Source organism: Anas acuta, chromosome 4 (genome assembly GCF_963932015.1).
Source record: "Anas acuta chromosome 4, bAnaAcu1.1, whole genome shotgun sequence".
Taxonomy (NCBI): domain Eukaryota; kingdom Metazoa; phylum Chordata; class Aves; order Anseriformes; family Anatidae; genus Anas; species Anas acuta.
Window position 1 is genome coordinate 36,097,445 of NC_088982.1, and position 17,396 is coordinate 36,114,840.

Genomic DNA, 17,396 nt, shown 5'->3' on the forward strand with positions numbered 1-17,396 from the left:
TTTTTAAATAAATTGCTGAGTTTACCCATTATTTCTAAACCTTAGTGAAAGAAGTGTAACTGATCGTTTTAGAATAATTCTGGTTTTGTGAGTTCTCAAAGATTATTTGTTTCAGATAATTTATTCCTACTTACATCAGCTAATTCTTCCTTTTTTATTTTTGGTGAATCGAGCACAGTATGCTAGAGATCTGATATGCAGAGCCTGAAACAGTAATTACAGAGTCACTGTGTGGAGCCTTGTGAGATGATGCCCTTACTGTGAAGCATTCTGTTTTGTCAATAAGCTTACATCAATACTTGGCAGGTCATTTCTGCAGTTTTAATGTTTCAGAATATAAACTAGACAAAGTCAGTAATATCAAATTGGAGCTGCTTTGCATCTGAAATTGACAAATCCTATTTTGAAAGCATGCATGAACATGAGGATCAAATTTAGCTTTTAACATTTACATTTTTTTCCAATGGGGAAGTATCTGATCCACTTCTAATTTACCTGTTGTTGATTTCCTGAATCTTTCCTAATCCCTTTCAGCTGAGATGTCCTCACCATTGGAGAAGCAATTAACAAAATCCCTGACTGGAGTGTATGAAGCATCTGTTATGGAAGTATAAAAGGTTAGCCTAAATCCCAGCACACAGATGTCAGACTACAACAAATCAGCATGGAGAATTACCTGGAGGCACCACAAGGTTAAGGTGGAGCATATGTATGGTTAAAAGGTTGTTTATGACTAGCAGAATTAATTTTTCAGGATGAGAAGGTCAGACGTGCAGAAGTGAAGAGTGTCTGTTAGCAGAGATTGTTTTAGGCTCTGGATTTCACCTGGCAAACACCACGGCAGATTTCATTCGTATGTCCAAACTGAAAAACTTAAGTAAAGCCTTGTGATTATAGAGATGCTACTAAATGTCCTCTCTGGAAGGACTTATGCTTACCAGTCAGCTATATTTTAAAGTACATTTTATTCTAAATCTGTTCTGTACCAGGTTCAGTGGATTGAACCTAGAAGAAAGCTATTTCCTCTTTCCCTAACTAACGGTATAGGCGGTTTTAATCCTTCAAAATTAAGTCCTTCACCTTGTGTCACATCAATGTAAGATGCTTTTGTATCAACGTGCAATATACTTATTGTCTAATTTACAAATATGGATACTGTAGTCTCTTATATCAGACACTGTCTTTGTTAAATTAATAAAGTGTATAGATATATGAGAATTATAAAATGTTGGAAATGTTCAGATTGGATCCTTGTACAATGTAAACAGGCATTGTTCTGCTGCCGCTGTTGATTCAGGGAGGTATATATTACCACATACTAATTTCCAGCTGTTTCCTAGGATAAAGTTTAATTCCAGGACACTTGGGTGCTCTCCAGAGGATGTGTGCTAGTGTGTGACTGACTTTGTCCAGAATCTGTTCTAAATTCATTCTATTTTGTACTCATCTTTTGCATGTATGTTTTTCCAAGTGTAAACACTCATGTATTAGCCTACATATGTTAGCACTGTTGGAGCTGGCACAACAGAAATGTGAATATGCTGGAAGGAATTCAGAAAGAAAAGCTACCAAAGAGATTGGAGATTGAAGGGACCAATTAGTGGGAAAAGATTAAATGGTTTGATTGTGCCCTTTTCACGCAGGCAAAATTCAACAGATTATTTATTTGATTTTGGAGGCAGTGAGGGACAACAGCCAAAAAAGGGGAGATGTAGTAGTCAGGAAAATAGTAACTGAAGGGATGTGATAACCATCTCAAATGCTTGAATAAACAAGAAATTTAAAATGTGGTTCAGAGCAACATAATGAAAATAAAAAGGTTAAATTAACTACAGAAAAATTAACAATAAAGATGATTAATAGCAAAAAAAAAAAAAAAAAAAATCCATGACAATGACGTTCCTTAGAATGTAGAATGCTGGTCTCAGAAAAGCTACAGAGAAGCCATTGCTGGGTTAATTAAAAACGTAACTGTATCAAGCATTAGAAGATGTTAAGCAGAAAAAAGACAGGCATTTGGAAAGAATGGAGCAATGGACCAAAAGAACAGTGGATGTTCTTACCTCTGATCTGCACATGTGCATGTGTGAGGAAGGTAATGCTTGAAAAGGATAGGTCTTGCTCATGGAGTTGTTGCCTAGAAAATGAACTGAACGTCAGAATGCCTAGAGGTGGAAGTATAAGGGTTTTATCCTCATCCTAATTTTGTAACTCTATTTTGTTCATATTGCCAGGTACTTAATGCAGGTTGAGTGTGCTTTTCAGTAAGAATTGTGCTTTGGGTTGGGAGGGACATGAAAGATACCTAATTCTAACCCCACTGCCAAGGGCAGGGACACCTTCCAGAACCCATGTTCTATTTGGATGCACATCTACAAGCACAAGACCTATCCAGACACCTTTGGTCATTTCCTCCTAAATAATTGGGTAAAAGGATTGATTTGCTCCAACCTGTTTTGCAAATGAATTTTGTTTTTACATTTAAAATTTCAACAATTAATTTATTAATTTAAAATTTCAACAATTGGAAGTTGATATTGCTTGCGAACCTGCTATATGCTCTGAATGGGTAAGATTGTTCATATGCAAGCGGAGAATGTTTCAAGTGTTCTTGCTGTTTAAGTGCCTGTTTGATAAGCATCCCTCATCAGAAGACACGTGCATATATATTGTATATCATCCCTGTATCTCATTCCTGCCCCAGCTACTTTTCAATTTATATGGAGGAAACAAACTAACAGAAGCTTCCTGTTATTTTTCGAAGTTGGTTCAGATTCCATTGGCATCACTGTTGTAGCACACAAGGGCCTTAGCAAAGCCTTAGAAAAGCCTTAATCCATACTGGAGAAAAGTATTGAGCCCCTGGAAACGTTGCTTTTGGTTAGTACTGTGTATATAGTCTAGTGGGCTTCTAGATTAAGACTGCTTTTTTTCTTACATAGAATTACAGGTATTCCAGATTGAAATATTTCAAGTGAGAAGTTTGGCTGTGATTTTTCTTGTGGTATGGTGTGTATGTTTTTTTACTAGTCATCTGGAAATAATTTCTTTGTTCTAGTATATCACTTTCTGCCCTCGTTTTGAATGAATATAAAAAAATCAGTATGTCTTATGACCTTGATTATGAAAGCTGAGTTGTTTACTTTCATTACTTTATGCTGCGTTTAGTTCATTATATAAGCCTTTGATAATTGCATGGATTTTTCTGGATGCTTCACTTCTTATATACTGCCCATAGATAGCTCTTTTACCACAAAATGCAAATTCCCCTCTTGAAGCAACAAAAGGAATGTCAGCATCAATAATGAAGCTGGTTATTAGATTTGCATACCAACTGATGTGTTTGGAGGGTTTAGATTATTTTATTACTTCTTTCTCCTGAAGGTTAATGCTCTGGTTAGACAACCTTGTTTATCACTGCTAATATGTCTCATGGTTGATTTAGTCACCTTATCAACATTTCAGATTTCCTTTTTCCTCTTTCTTTAGGCTACCTTTTAGAAACGGGTTGTGGAGGGAAAAAAAAAAAAAAAGCAAAACTCTAAGTATTTCTTCCTTTATAAGATGGGTTAAAGTCACCCTATTTGCATTTTGTCACCGTTTCTGAGAGTCTGTAGTTCAGATTTTCAGTCCATGACTTGTGCTATTAGTCTTTGAACCCTCACTTTTTCTTTGTCTGAATGTCAGATGTTTGCCATGCATATCAAGTTGCCACGTGCTAGAGAAGAAATGGTGTTTTGGCAGAATTAGTGTTGACTTTTTAAGAGTTTGCCCTAAAATTTGCTAGCAAAGAAGAGGAAATAATCAAGTTTAAATACTCTGTCACTTTGTATAAGATTGCATTTCATTTACTTCCTGTTTTCATCTTCTACAGATAAAATTTCTACCTCTTCTTCACATGATCTCAGTGCGTGCTGTTTATGCCTTTATATCATAGAAGGGCACAAAAAAATCACTTTGCAAAATGCTTGTCATCTCTAGAGAGAGCATTATGATGGTAGATGAGTCTTGCAAGGAATGACTTCTTATTTTATATAGATTTACTCAAAAATGTCAACAATAGTTTTGAAATACCCATATTTTCTATCTGTCCAATGCATGTTATGCATCTTCATGCCCATTTATTTTATATTGCTCTAGGCTGCTCACTAGCACTAAATTTCAATGAGTGTTTTCAGTGAGAGCTGTACGTAAGAAGTAGTGTTTAAAGTGAGCTGTGATTTCCCCAAGTTGCAGAACCTCCTTGACATCAAAATCATCATTTCCTATGTATTTCAGTGCACCCAATCCCTGTGTTAATGTTCTAAGGGACATGGTAAAGTTGGAGTAGGTGGATTGTGGGATCTGTTGCTCTCATAGAATGGTTTGGTTGGAAGGGACACTAAAGATGACCCAGTTCTAACCTCCCTGCCATGGGCAGGGATTCCACCTAATTCCAACTAAATCAGGTTCCTCAGGGCCTTGTCCAGCCTGGTTTTGGATACCACCAGGAATGGGGGCATTCACCATCTCTTCTATTCACACAGCAATCAACAAAAAGTTTTAAAAAAAATAGCTGCTAATTTTATGGAAGTTTTGTGGTGTCATTTTGAAGGAGGCAAAACAAACCACCACCACCACCAACAGAAAAACAACCTCCAAAACCCCTGCAAATAAAAATATGCAAATTCTCCTAACGGGGGAGAGAATTTATTGAAGAAAAACTGTAATCAACTGGTTTGAAATATAACTGGATTGTGGCTAAGCAACTTAAATGGAAATGTTTTGTTAATTCTTTTTTTTCAAAATTTTGCATAATCATTGTTTGTTAATGTTAACCATATAAAAAAAAAGCAAACAATATATGGCTAAGTTTCTGGGTTTCTGTGTTCTGTTGGCTCTTTTCAACTGCTGACTTAACATTTGTTTTTTTTTTTTATGATTAGAGTCTCCTCCATATTTTCATAACAGTATTAAAACTCACTAAGTGTTAAGCACCTATGAGGAACAGATGTACCTACTTTTCATAATCTTGGTCTCTTAGCTAGTGTTCCTAGTGATGTCAGAATGTATAGCATAGTAGTTGATTGTATTTTTGTTTACACTTACTGCCATGCTAAGAACATCTGTTATAAACAGTAGTCTGACAAAGGAGGTGTCAAGAAGTGAAATACTGTAAGAATCAAAATTGACGCTGTCTTTCATCAGTGTTGAAACTGTCAGAACTTGTACAAGCCAGCCCTAACTATCCACAGCAGGCAATCTGGTGCCAGCCTGCTGTTAAATAACCAACATTTAACAAGAAATAGCGTGTAGATGTACTGTGTAGTTTAAAACATCGTGTTAAGCATCATTAAAACTGAGTCTCCTTAGAGCCTTATATTAAAAAAAAAGTTCTTTGTCTCTCCTCTATAATAAGACATTTCTCTCTGACTGTTTCAATTAAGGCTCTAACAATACAAACAAAATGCCTCCTAATTCAGTACCACACTGGAGAACCACTGTTACTGTGAAGTTGCAAAGGCAGGTGGAAAAAACTATCTTTATAAACCCCTATCTAAGCAGTAATGAGAAGCATTGGATGGTTGTATTTTGTTGGATTTCTGAAGTCCATCACTCCTGTTAAAATTTATATTCGTAAATGTTTTAGTATCTGTGGTTCACTGATTGTGGTTCAGCTGCACTCCCCTTTAACTCATTGGCACCAAGGTTTTAGGATTCACAGAAGTCAACGTGCTGAGCAAGTTTCTGCCTAAGCTGATTGATTATGGGTGATGTTCAATTGCAAACTGATGGTGAGGTAGTTCTTAATTGGGGGTGGTGGTGGTGTGTGCACACATGCTTGGACAGTGTTAGCAGCAACCTTATTCTGTTTGAGATGAAACAACTCTTTCCAATCCCATTTTTAAATACATTCCTATAGCACATTATCTGTGTCTGTGTGGAGTCCCACAGATTTCCTTCTGTTTGATGAAACTTGCAGCACTGAAGCCTTCATAATTTGATAGAGAGGCCAAAATGAACTTGTCCAGTTACATTCTGGGAAGTACCAGGGATTAATTATAAAAACAAAAGTGAAATTGTATGCTAAAAATGTAGGAACTCTCAGACACAACCCCAACATGCTCTTGAAATACAATGACAGAGTCCTAACAATGGTGATAAAAATACTAGGTACAACATGCAAAACATCTGTAACCTTGACTTGGCGTGATTGAAAGGATGGATGTCCTGGCCATAAGCAAAGAGTTGTTTTCTTATGCTGTAAATCAAAAATAAAAGTTGTGAATGAGATTATACACTGCCAACAGTGGGTACCAAGTGCATGGAGGAGAAGGTTGTAGTATCACCCTCAATCAATGAAATCATAGTCACAGAAATTATGATTGCTCTATAAGATTTTTATTTTGAATTACATTCATTACAAATGAATTCTTTTTTTTTCTAAGCTAGGTGAACCTGGTTACTACTGATATATTTAAGTTTGCATCTTTTAAAATGTAATACCCCCAAAAGACAGCTTTACATATGAACTCCTAACGATTCATCCATGATGTTTCTGTGAGTTCCAGCCCAGCTATTGTGAGAATAATGATGAATAACAAGACTCTTGAATAAAATTAAATGTAAATTACTTTTTTAAAGCTTTTAGCATTGCTGGCCAGGAATAGTGATGTGCACTGAAGTCACTGAATCCCATTTTTCTGACCTTAGGGAGTGCTTCCTTTCCTGCTGATGGAGGCATGATGCTTCTGAAGCAATTCCCCTGAGTGAGTCAGTGGTGCCTCTTTCATTTTGAAGGTCCAGGATAAACTGTCTGTCTCCTGAGATAGTACTTGTTATGCTTTGGTTGGGAGACTTATGGCTTAATATCATAATCAAGCTCCTAAGTCATGCAATTTCGTATTTGCAGCCTATTAATATTCATATAAAATGTTAATAGGTAACAGCAAATCTCCTCAAAGTGGGGTGTAAAATGCTCCAATAAATATAAATGGCATTTGATTCAGCATGGGTTTACATATGTGATGTTTTTACATTTTTTACAGTGTAAGTGTAGTCAATGACACCTTGTTAATACTATATTTGGTGCTGTTGTGAGTTAGTGATTGTACTACACATACATTTTGGTGACTATTTGTCTCTATTATGAAAATAAAGATGCTAAAATAACTTTTTAGGCTTTTTAAAATGCACATAATTTTCATTTTAGGCAGTGTAGCATAAGTTTAATTATTGCTTCAGTAAAGTCTTCGCTTGTGTCTGTTAAAATGCAAATAATATTGTGGAGAAGAATGAATGGCATCATACACCCACAACAGATTTCACTGCAGACTATAGCAAGTGTTTTAGATCATGTTATTAAAAGCTGAAAATGTATTGATTTCTTGTGGTCTCAGAAGGGCAATGCATTTTCTCCTGCTCTAAGTAAAAATAAACCAATAAATGGCTGCATTAATGGCACTATTACCGGGTAGCAGCAGTATGTTTCTTAATGTCTCAGGCCTCAATCATGCAATCACTTACTCATATGTTTTACTCCAGGCAGCTTCACAGACTCATTATACTCAATTGGGTTATTTGTCTCAGAAATGAATTCACTGAAATCAGCCTTGGTTCAAGTCACCCATTCACTTCTAAGTGAATGTGAATTTGCTGTGCATTATGTAAGCCTAACCCGGAGGAAGATATTTTACACCACTGCGAGTAGTGGAAATTACTATACAGTGCCTTATTTCCAGTGGATGTTAGACTGTCTTCATGATTAAGCAGATTTATATTTTATCTTTTACAGTAAGATAAGTAACATACGACAACACTGCAAAATCAGAGCATAGCTAAGAGTTGGTAGTTTCTTCTACTAGTTATCTAGTCTGTCATAGCCATATATTTCACTCTTTCCACCTCTCATTCCTTCCATATGTGACCTTGTCTAGTTTTCCTAGTGAAAAGCTAGAGAATCATGTCTCCTTTGGGATTTTATAACCGAGCAGATAACATGTCCTTGGCACTAAAGATACGTTGTGAAATGACTCTAAGAGAAACTGGAGACAATTGAGACTGGTTTTTATTTATTTATTTTAATGCAATCTAAAGTCTCTTGATATCTGTGGAAATAAAATAGATCTACAAATTTATATTAACTTCTAGGACACTTTAGTAAACTGTAGAAATAAGAACTGACAATTTTTGCATGTACTGAAACAGAAACATTGTGGTATAGGTAATAATGGTTATGGAGGAAGGCTGGAACTTCATTTATACCATTGTATCCAAGTGGGATGTATGCTCCAAATACCTGGCAGGAGTGCATCAGAGATGTTTTAATATTTCTTGATTTACTAGGAAGTTTTGTTAAGTGTGAAGGCCAAACCCCCATCTTCAGGTCTGCCTGGGGAACTTGACTAGAAGCCCCATAATCAGGAATTACAGAACAGACAGGAGCAATAACAGGAGCTGCATAAGATGCGTTCTTTCCCACTTCAGCCTCAGCCTCTGACCAGGCAATTTATTGACTTACAAGGGTTTGTTTGACTCTTTCTAACCTACCAGACTTACTGGAACTCTCCCACTGTGCAAGAATTGGAACCTAAATCCCAGACCAGACCTCTGGATGCCAGGTGGCACTTTGCCAGTCTTATTACATGAGGAAAAAAAAACCCGTTGCCTTTAGATTCCAGAGCTGTCAGAAAAAGCAGTGCCTCCCAGCATGGGAGTCAGCTTGTGAGACAGAGTTGTATTCCCCGTTCGGAAGTCTTGAATGCAATAAATGTATGTGCGGGCAACAGCAAGGAGATGACCTTCTCTGCTTGGATACAGAAAGGAAAAGGCATGGAGAGGGAAGAAGGGAAAGAGTTTGTCATGCTTAACATTCCCTTACCTGTTCCCAGCCAAGAGGTCATTGTGGCTCTGCTGCTGCCCCTGTAGTTCCAACACCACCAAAGTTGCACCTCGGCTAGTGAACTGACCACAGAGGAAATGAACTTTTTACACGCTGACTTGTATTTGGAGTGATAGCGTATGAGTAAATGTGCTTTAGAGACATAAACAGTCTCAGCACAGGTGTGCTGGGCATTTGATTGTCTACATAAGCAGCAATTAAGGTATAGCTTAATTTTTGCAGATAGAGCAGAGATGAACTGAAATAATATTAGTCCTGGATATCCACTTACTCTTACTGAGTTTCCTCCATCCATAAAGGGAGGAATAATAAGAGTAAGCATCATGTGAACTCTTAAAGTGACACCTTTGGCTGAGCTTTTGAATGTATTTGTTCTTTAATGGATCTAAGCACTGCCATAGACTGCTTGTTCAACAATCACATAAGGATTGCACCTGTTATTTTTCTAGACCCTGGTGGGGGGTGATTAAAAAAACGTAGGAGTGTACACATGTCTCACATTATTTCACCTTTCTTGCATGCAAGACGTACAGTCAGATTTGTTAACAATGGGTTAATGCAGAAGTGACATTCAGGGCCTTTATTTACTGAATTTTGTTTTCAGACATCCTTAGTCCTGAATTTACAGTATTATCAAGCTGATGATCAGAATGTTCACAATTAAAATGCCTTAAAATAGAACTACGCTATGGTCAATAGAAAAAATTGAACCTGAAGGTGCATATCTTTAAAGTTCCTAGATGACTAGAAGATGTTTTAGACTGAAAGTCAAAATCTATTTTAAATCTCATGTATTACATTCATGTTGGGCCATTTAGGAATGCTAGAGATTAGAAAGCTAAAAGATCTTTTAGGAAACATGTTTTTAAGGGGTTATTTGCATTGATGATCATTAGAAAAATAGCATTCTTCACTTAATAAGTCTAATGCCATGATTTCTCAAACTGGTTTGTATATTTGGACTCCTATGTCCTGTTAACATTAATAGTATTTGTGCATGGATATAAACTTCATATATATTCTTTGAAATATGTAATTTGGAATAGTTGTATAGAATAGCTGGTATTTTAGCATCAGATCCACTATAAAGATTTCTGAATCAATATACAGAAGAATGTGATCATAATATAGAAGGACTTGCAAGGATCTCAGTACGTTGAATTTCCAATAAGTTTTTCTAGCCTTTTTATAAATTATTACCATAGGCAATGAGTATATCAATAACATACCCATGCATGCTGCCATGGAGGATTTGAAGTATGGTATTAATGTCCACAATGGGTCTTCTGAAAAAATGTGGAACAAAGTAACAAACAATCTGACAAACCTAATATGATATATAGGTGCTAGAGTGACAGCACACTAATGGGCTGTAGGGAAATGAATAATACTAGTTAATTAGCAGATTGATTTCATTACCAGGTTTGCAGAAGAGCTGCAGAGCGATCTTAAATATTCCACTTATGTGGCTTATATCTTCTTCTGTTTAGAGTCTAACAATATTAATCAAAGTGGGGTTATAGTGAATGTTAAATAGTGACAGCTCCAGGTCAACACTCGAAATAGGACAGACAAATCCTTCTTAGATGTTCTCTGTAGATGATCATGTGTATTGATTGACTGAGGACATTTTCAGAAGTGTTTCTCTTCAGCTGTATCTGCCAGATGTTCAACAAAAAGCCAAGCTAAATTAAGTCTTGATAGAAGGTGACTTACTAGCTCCTTACCATTATATTAGTTGATGTTCATATCCAATGCAAAAAAAAAAAGAAATCCATACTTTAATTACTTTGTGCATAAATCTACATTTTTTTCAAATAAATATAATGTTTCTTTTTAGGTCATCATGAGCATGTCTATTTAAGTGCTTTAATGTGGATAAGGAACACATTTGTGAAGGGAATCCCTTAGTTGTCTCCACTGCCTGTGCTTTGGTTTGTGCTATGTTGCAGGGTGTCAAAACTGTCCTTTTGGATAATCCTAAACTGGAGGATGCACTCAGGAGAGCATCTAGTGTGCCCTAATGGCTAACAGGCACTCACTTCATGGGACCAGATTAGAGTTAGACTCAAAATAAAATAACCTTTTTTCTTCTTCAGTACATGCTAACTTGCTCTTGATATTTGCTTTTTCTGGACTGTACCGTTTACTGATATAGAGATAGCCACGGATGACTGTAGGATTAGCTATATTAACTCTAAGATCAGAGTTGAATTTTAGCCAAAAATGAATGCCAGATGAGAGTTTCAGCCTGAACTGGAGCTTCTGGCATGAACTAGTAGAGTTCAGGTATTTGTCAGGTATGGCAAATGAACCAGAAAAGGCATGTGGGTGAAACTAGTACAAAACTTTCCACTTCACCTTCTTGCCTGCATCAGACCTAGTGTCTGGAAAATCTGTAACGGTTCCACAGTAGCATTTATGTTTGTTTACCTGCTATATCTTGTGGAAATGAAGGAATTATGAATGGAACAATGTGATTTCCAGTGCTACTTTATAGGAGAAAGGTAGTCTTGGTAGAGGAGGTTGTATCCATCAACAGAAGTACTTTTCCGGCAGATAATATTTTATAAATCTAGTCTTATACAAATTTTCTTTTGTTGCAGGAAAAAGTCTGGAAAAAACATTCTCTGAAAAAAAAGATCTGTCCTAGGGCAAAATGGTATGTATCTGATTACATGTTTTAATTTTAATGAATGATAATGTAAAATGTTACATTTATGAAAGAATTTTAAAATCTATGGTTCATATCAGCTTGGTATTACTATACTTAGCTATACTTGTATGGCCACATTTTCTGTAAAGTGCATCATTCACCATCTGAAACAAATCCATGAGAATTACCATAGATTCATTTCAATAACAATTTGGTTAAATCCAAAGCAAAATGAAATGTTAAAAATATACGCTTATTTTGAAAATGTCTCTGAAGACAAGAAAAATAACTGATAATTTGATGAACGTAACATTTAAGGAAAGATAAAATTTCTGGAAAAATATCATGCAAATATGGGGGAAGCTAAAATCAAGTATATCATTTAAGCGTGTTCCTCTTCCCTCGCTCTCGCTAACACCCTGCCCATCATGACTCCCTTTTTTCTGGGACATGAAACTGGGAGTAGAAATAGTGCCTTTATATCTTCCTAGGACTAGGCATGCATGTTATCAAACACACTCATCCACTTGGTAGAAGGGCTTGCCACTAAACTTTGCTTAGGTTTATTGTCTTTTATAGAGGTGTGGTTCTGTAGCTTAAGTAGTGGAACAACTGAGTTACCTGACAATACCTGACAATTTTAAATCTGTTTTTAGAATGTAATATTTTAGTACAGGTCTGTGGGACACTAAATTTCAGGCAAAAAGTAAAAAACCTGACCAATAAAGTAGAACTTGCTAGAATTAGTGATTGAAACAAATTCTCACCAAATGTGATGAATCCACGCAAAGCATAGTTGCATTGTTGTCTTCCCTGGGGAGAGAAAATTATGGTCTTTTCTGTTTTCTGTTTTTTTTTTTTTTTTTTTTTTTTTTTTTTAACATACCCAAAAATCCAGACTTTTACAGCAATTAGTGATGATGCATGGAATGAACTGCTAAGTATTCATGACTAATCTGGATAGACAGGGTTGTCCCTTGCTAATCACAATGAATATTGGCCTGTCCATAAAGAGCAAGGAGTGATGATATCAAAGAGAACAGTCAGCTATTACCAGGGCAAACTCTTGGCCATGAGCTTTTCCAGATGATAATATGAAATGACAGAGATGAAATTAAAAGCAGTGTTAACTACCCAGGAGGCAGAAAAACACACAATTGTTTCTCTGCAGTTATTTGTGTACTGTACTACATTGAGACGATCTTTTCCAGTTTTATTATATGCGTTTTGAATGTACAAAATACTTGAAGTGTTTTTATATGGTGGTGACTGTATCAAGTTTCTGGCTCTAGCAACACAGAGAATCACTACACAGAGTGTTGGTATTTATTGCACTGGACAGTATTGTATTTAGTATGGGGGGTAGGAGGAGAAACCAGACTTTTTTTTTGGTTGCTGAGGTGTGGCTTAGGTGTGATTATGCTTTCCAAATAAACTATTTAAATCCATTGGCTTTTTTTTCTTTTTTTTTTTTTTTTTTTTTTTTTTTTTCTGGTTAAGTCAGTAAAATCTCTCTAGTCCTTGATCCCCTCAGCAGAATTATCAGAAATGCCCAGCGTAAGAGAGAATGGGTGTCCACTGGTAAGGGTTAATGTTTCTGCCATCTCCAATCTGTCCTTTTTTCAGAGAATTACTAATGGGCGTGTCTGCACTGGGGGAGTAGAGCAGTTGGTTTCTACAATGTTACCCCTCTGAAGTCTGCAGTAATCTTACTGGCTTGCTAATGATCATATTTTGGGAAAGGTTTTTACAAACTCTTTCTGTGACACGCAAACCCCTTCTGAAATTATGGATGCTGTTGAGAACTTCTTGATGTTATCAGGCTGTGGATAGCATAAAACTAAAGGAAACTTCTTGACCTTTGCACACATCCTCAGGGATCCATTTTGATTTAGGGAATTAATTGCCTGTTTTCTCTGAAGAGAATTCTTTGCAGGTATGAATTCTTGGAGCAGGTCTGCATTTGCAGTCCCTACTGTGACTCGTTCATGCAGATGTGCATTGGAAAAAGGAGCTTGCCTTGGAAAAAGGAGTAGCTTGGGGGCTTTTGCCACTGCAGATAGCTAAGTCTGACCCTGTGCTGTGTTTTGTACTAGCACAGCCACACAGCTAGCAGAGCCTCAGCTGAATAGCTGTTTCAGGTATGTTTGTAAGGCGACGACTGCAGTGTGGATAAATCTTAAGAAGCATCCTATCTCCTAGTGGCAAATAGGTGATGACTGAGTCCAAGAAAGAGCTTACTGATAAGTGACTGCATTTTAGATTGATTAGAAGGATGCAATATATCATTAGATGTTGTTCTCTCAAGAAGTAAGATCTTTCATAAACATTAGGCCAACAAATTCAAGTTCAGGGAGAGTAAAAGATTTAGTTTCAGGCCCTTTGAAATGCTTGATATTTTTGGGTCAGGTGGAGAGATGGAAGAAGTCTGTAGAATATGGAGGTGTGGCAGGAAGAAAGGATCTGATGAGTCAGAGGACAAAAACATCATACTCTGCTGTTTCCGAGTGTTTCACTTTCATTTAAATGCTTTTAATAGCTTATCTATTGCAAATGTCTTATTTCCATGTTTGCCTCTCATGTGCAAGGCAAATGTGATATTTCCCAATTGTTTTCTGTGTGTATTTAGCTCTCCCATTAGCTTAGGAAAGTGGTGACATTTTCAAATAATCCTTTATCTCCTTGATTTTTTTTTTTTTAAATTGCTATTGCTTGTCTAGCATATTAACCAGTGACTGTAAAATCGCAGTCAGAAGTTCACTTCCTCCTCACAACTTTTCTGTAAAATAATGGATAACCATCAGTAACCTCGGTCCTTGGTATCTTGTATAATGTTATTCATTTAAAATGCTGGAGCACTTCCCCATGTTGTAGAACACAAAGGTCATTATTTTTTAACAATGTAGCATTTCCTTTTGTAAATACTGAATTCTACTGCTGTGAGGAAATCCCATATGTGTTTAAAATAGCACAAATGTGGCTCTCTTATTAGTGTGAATATAGGAAAAATTGAGGGGCAGAAGGCTGGTGAAATAGTCAAGGATTTACGATAAAAGAATTGAGTCATGTGGCTTGAATGCCGTCAGACTGAATAATTACTAATGCCATCCTGCCATCCTTTACATATATCCATCAAAAAGAATCTTTTTTTTTTTTTTTTTTTTTTTTTTAATTGGTTGTTAATGGTGGCTTGGACTTCCAACCCTTTTTTTCTTGGTCACATTGTACACTGAACAGAATGGAGCACTCCTGCATGGTCCTCTCCACCAGCTGCAGGGCAATCTCTGTCCTGCTCCCTCTTCTCTGGCCCTGGTGCTCACAAGGCTGTTCCTCACACGTTTTCCTCACTGCCACTTGGTGTTTTTGTCCTTTTTAAGCACTTTCTCTCGCAGCTGCCGCCATCTTGCCTCCTGGGCGCATGGCTATCCCCGCTGTGGGGCCGCTGGAGCCAGCTGTGTCCAGCATGGGGCCTCTCTGCATGGATGCCACCCCTGCAGTTCCCCACCAAAACCCTGACACCTGAACCCCCTACAGATATGACTGGTGAGCTTGAAATGATATTCTGTAGCTTTTTAGATAAGGAGTCTGATATATTGGAATTTGACTACCATTTGCTTTCGTCTTTCTTTCACTGCCACTGGTAAGATACAGGACGGGCAAAACAGGTGCGTTTTGATTCTTCAGTTTTAGTGAAGACAAACCAATTCATTGCTGAGTCAGTCTTCTTACAAAACGCATGCTTCTGTTGTAAGGAATGTGTGAAATTCCCTTTTATTGTTTTATTGTAAATATAGTTTATGGATCTGTAACTAGGTCTTGCATCTGTGTTTTTTAAAACATGCAAACAAAATCTGGTGCTTAAATCTGACCTCTCATGGGACACTTTTCATTAACATACCTCCACTGAATCTGGTTAGCCTTGGGCCAGTCTTTGTTTTCCTATGCTTCATCTTTTTTTCCTGTGAAAGGAGAATAATACATGTCTTTAAACACCCTGCCTCTAGTGCTGAAAAGAGTTATTATGCTAAAGGTTGTGATGTTGTAATAATGAGGGGAAAAATAGAAGGAAAATAGGTAAGAATCCAAAATGGCATTCCTTTTATCCTGAAAATGCTGCGATAAGTAAAGATGAAAATGAGGCCTGTGCTCACCAGCAGAATACTTAGGCATGCAGGAACTCAGGATCTGGCCCACATGTGCAGAGCACTGTCACTGTCTTTACAAAAAAATAAAATTCTTTCTATGAAGCCATGAATTCATGTGACTTCTGTGAACACTAAAATAATAATGTGAACAGACAACCCATTTTTTGGGCACGTTTCTGGAGAACAGTTGTTTTCTTAAATGAAGTTCATTAAAAGTGAGTGGTTTGCCAGGAGTTGTCTTCCTCTGGCAAGCATGAGCCATACGCATGGAAAGCCAGCAGCACGTCTGTAACCTCTTTGACCCTCACCAGTTACTAAACTAGTGTAGCTTCTTCAGGCTATCTTATCCTTTCATTTTGATTTAAGCCTGTAATGTCACTGACATATGTCCACATATCATCTTATATAAAAGAAAATGTTTTAGAAGAAAAAATGTTTGGCTGTGGTTAAGAGACTGTGCCCATGTTTCAGCGGAATGTTTATTCCTCTCTAACTCATACATTTGACGGGAACATAAATGATACTATTGGCTTGGTCCTCAGATCTTTAATATTCCCCTCCCAAACTACCCACCCCCAAAAAACACAAAACACCGCCACCTTGCTGGAACATCTATAGTGAGCAGTCCCAAAGCATTTTCGTTTAATTGTTCAGAAAATGATGAAAAGCGTATGTTTCACAAGCTATAAGCTTCCAAAAGCTGGGACTGAGGACAGGAAACGAGCATTAGTACTGGAGGGAGACAATGTGGTTGCTGCATATTCCTGTTTTGTTGGTCTCCCTCATGAAAATGCTACTGTCTCCTGCTAGATGGAAACTTGTCCATATCGATGCTAGCTTGCTAGATGAGAGATTCCAGCAGGATGGCTCATCCTTTATCAGACTGCCAACTGCACGGGTTGCACAGGGATGGAGCAAACCTGTTACCTCCTTGTGGGAGGAATAGATGTAGAAGGAACAATGAGAGAGGAAGATGTGCACCTGGCAAGTCTTAAGTAGATAAGAGACAAAAATCTGCATTCAGGTTAAGGCACAAAGAGAGTTAGTCAAATCTCTTGGTGCTTTTTGTTCCCTTCACTTGCCTTTCAAACTTGATAACTCTGCTTAGGCATCTACAAGGAATGAGGTGGCCTCTGAGAGAGATGCAGCTGGGGCAACCAATTAAGGACCTGGGAAATGAAAGTCTGCCAGTATGCAGTCAGCTTGAACTGCCTGAGAGTGGTGAGGAATGAGTGAACAAGTGCCCTTTCTGTTCCACTTTTCTTTCTACCCTTCCTTATCAGGCTGTAGGACCATAAAGATGGGACAGCCTCAGAAAGGGAAAGTGTTCATGTTTCTGTCATTGCAAATCTGATGTAAGCCAGTTGAAGTAGAATAGAATAAATGCAAGAGCTGACAGTCTTTCTGGAGACTGCTGTTTTAAATGCTGGACTGGCATACCTGCTTATTTTGGATTGTAAATTTTCACTGTCCTAATTGAAAACAATATAAAATACAACAAAATAAAACCCAGTTATGATTTCACGGTAGAAATGACTTTAGAGCTGTTTTAAGATAGTAGCTATCATTTTGTCTCAAATGCAGCACACAGAAGAGCTGAATATAAACAGTGCTGCACCCAGCCAACATTTTACAAGAGCAGGCATTCCGAAACATCAATGCATGATCCTTTTTTTTTTTTTTTTTTGCTAGACAGCTGGCTCCAATCTGAGCA

At 37.3% G+C, this 17,396-nt stretch overlaps 1 long non-coding RNA gene across 4 annotated transcripts in view; it reads left to right on the plus strand.

Moving 5' to 3' along the window:
* The window catches only part of LOC137855973 (uncharacterized), a 341,358-nt gene that overhangs the window by 131,608 nt on the left and 192,354 nt on the right, over positions 1 to 17,396 (plus strand). For 3 of the 4 annotated variants that reach the window (XR_011096097.1, XR_011096099.1, XR_011096096.1), the window contains exon 2: positions 11,488 to 11,543. This is a non-coding gene — a long non-coding RNA (uncharacterized lncRNA). Of the gene's footprint in view, positions 1 to 534; positions 618 to 11,487; positions 11,544 to 17,396 lie in introns of all 4 variants that reach the window. The other variant, XR_011096098.1, reaches the window with a different exon arrangement.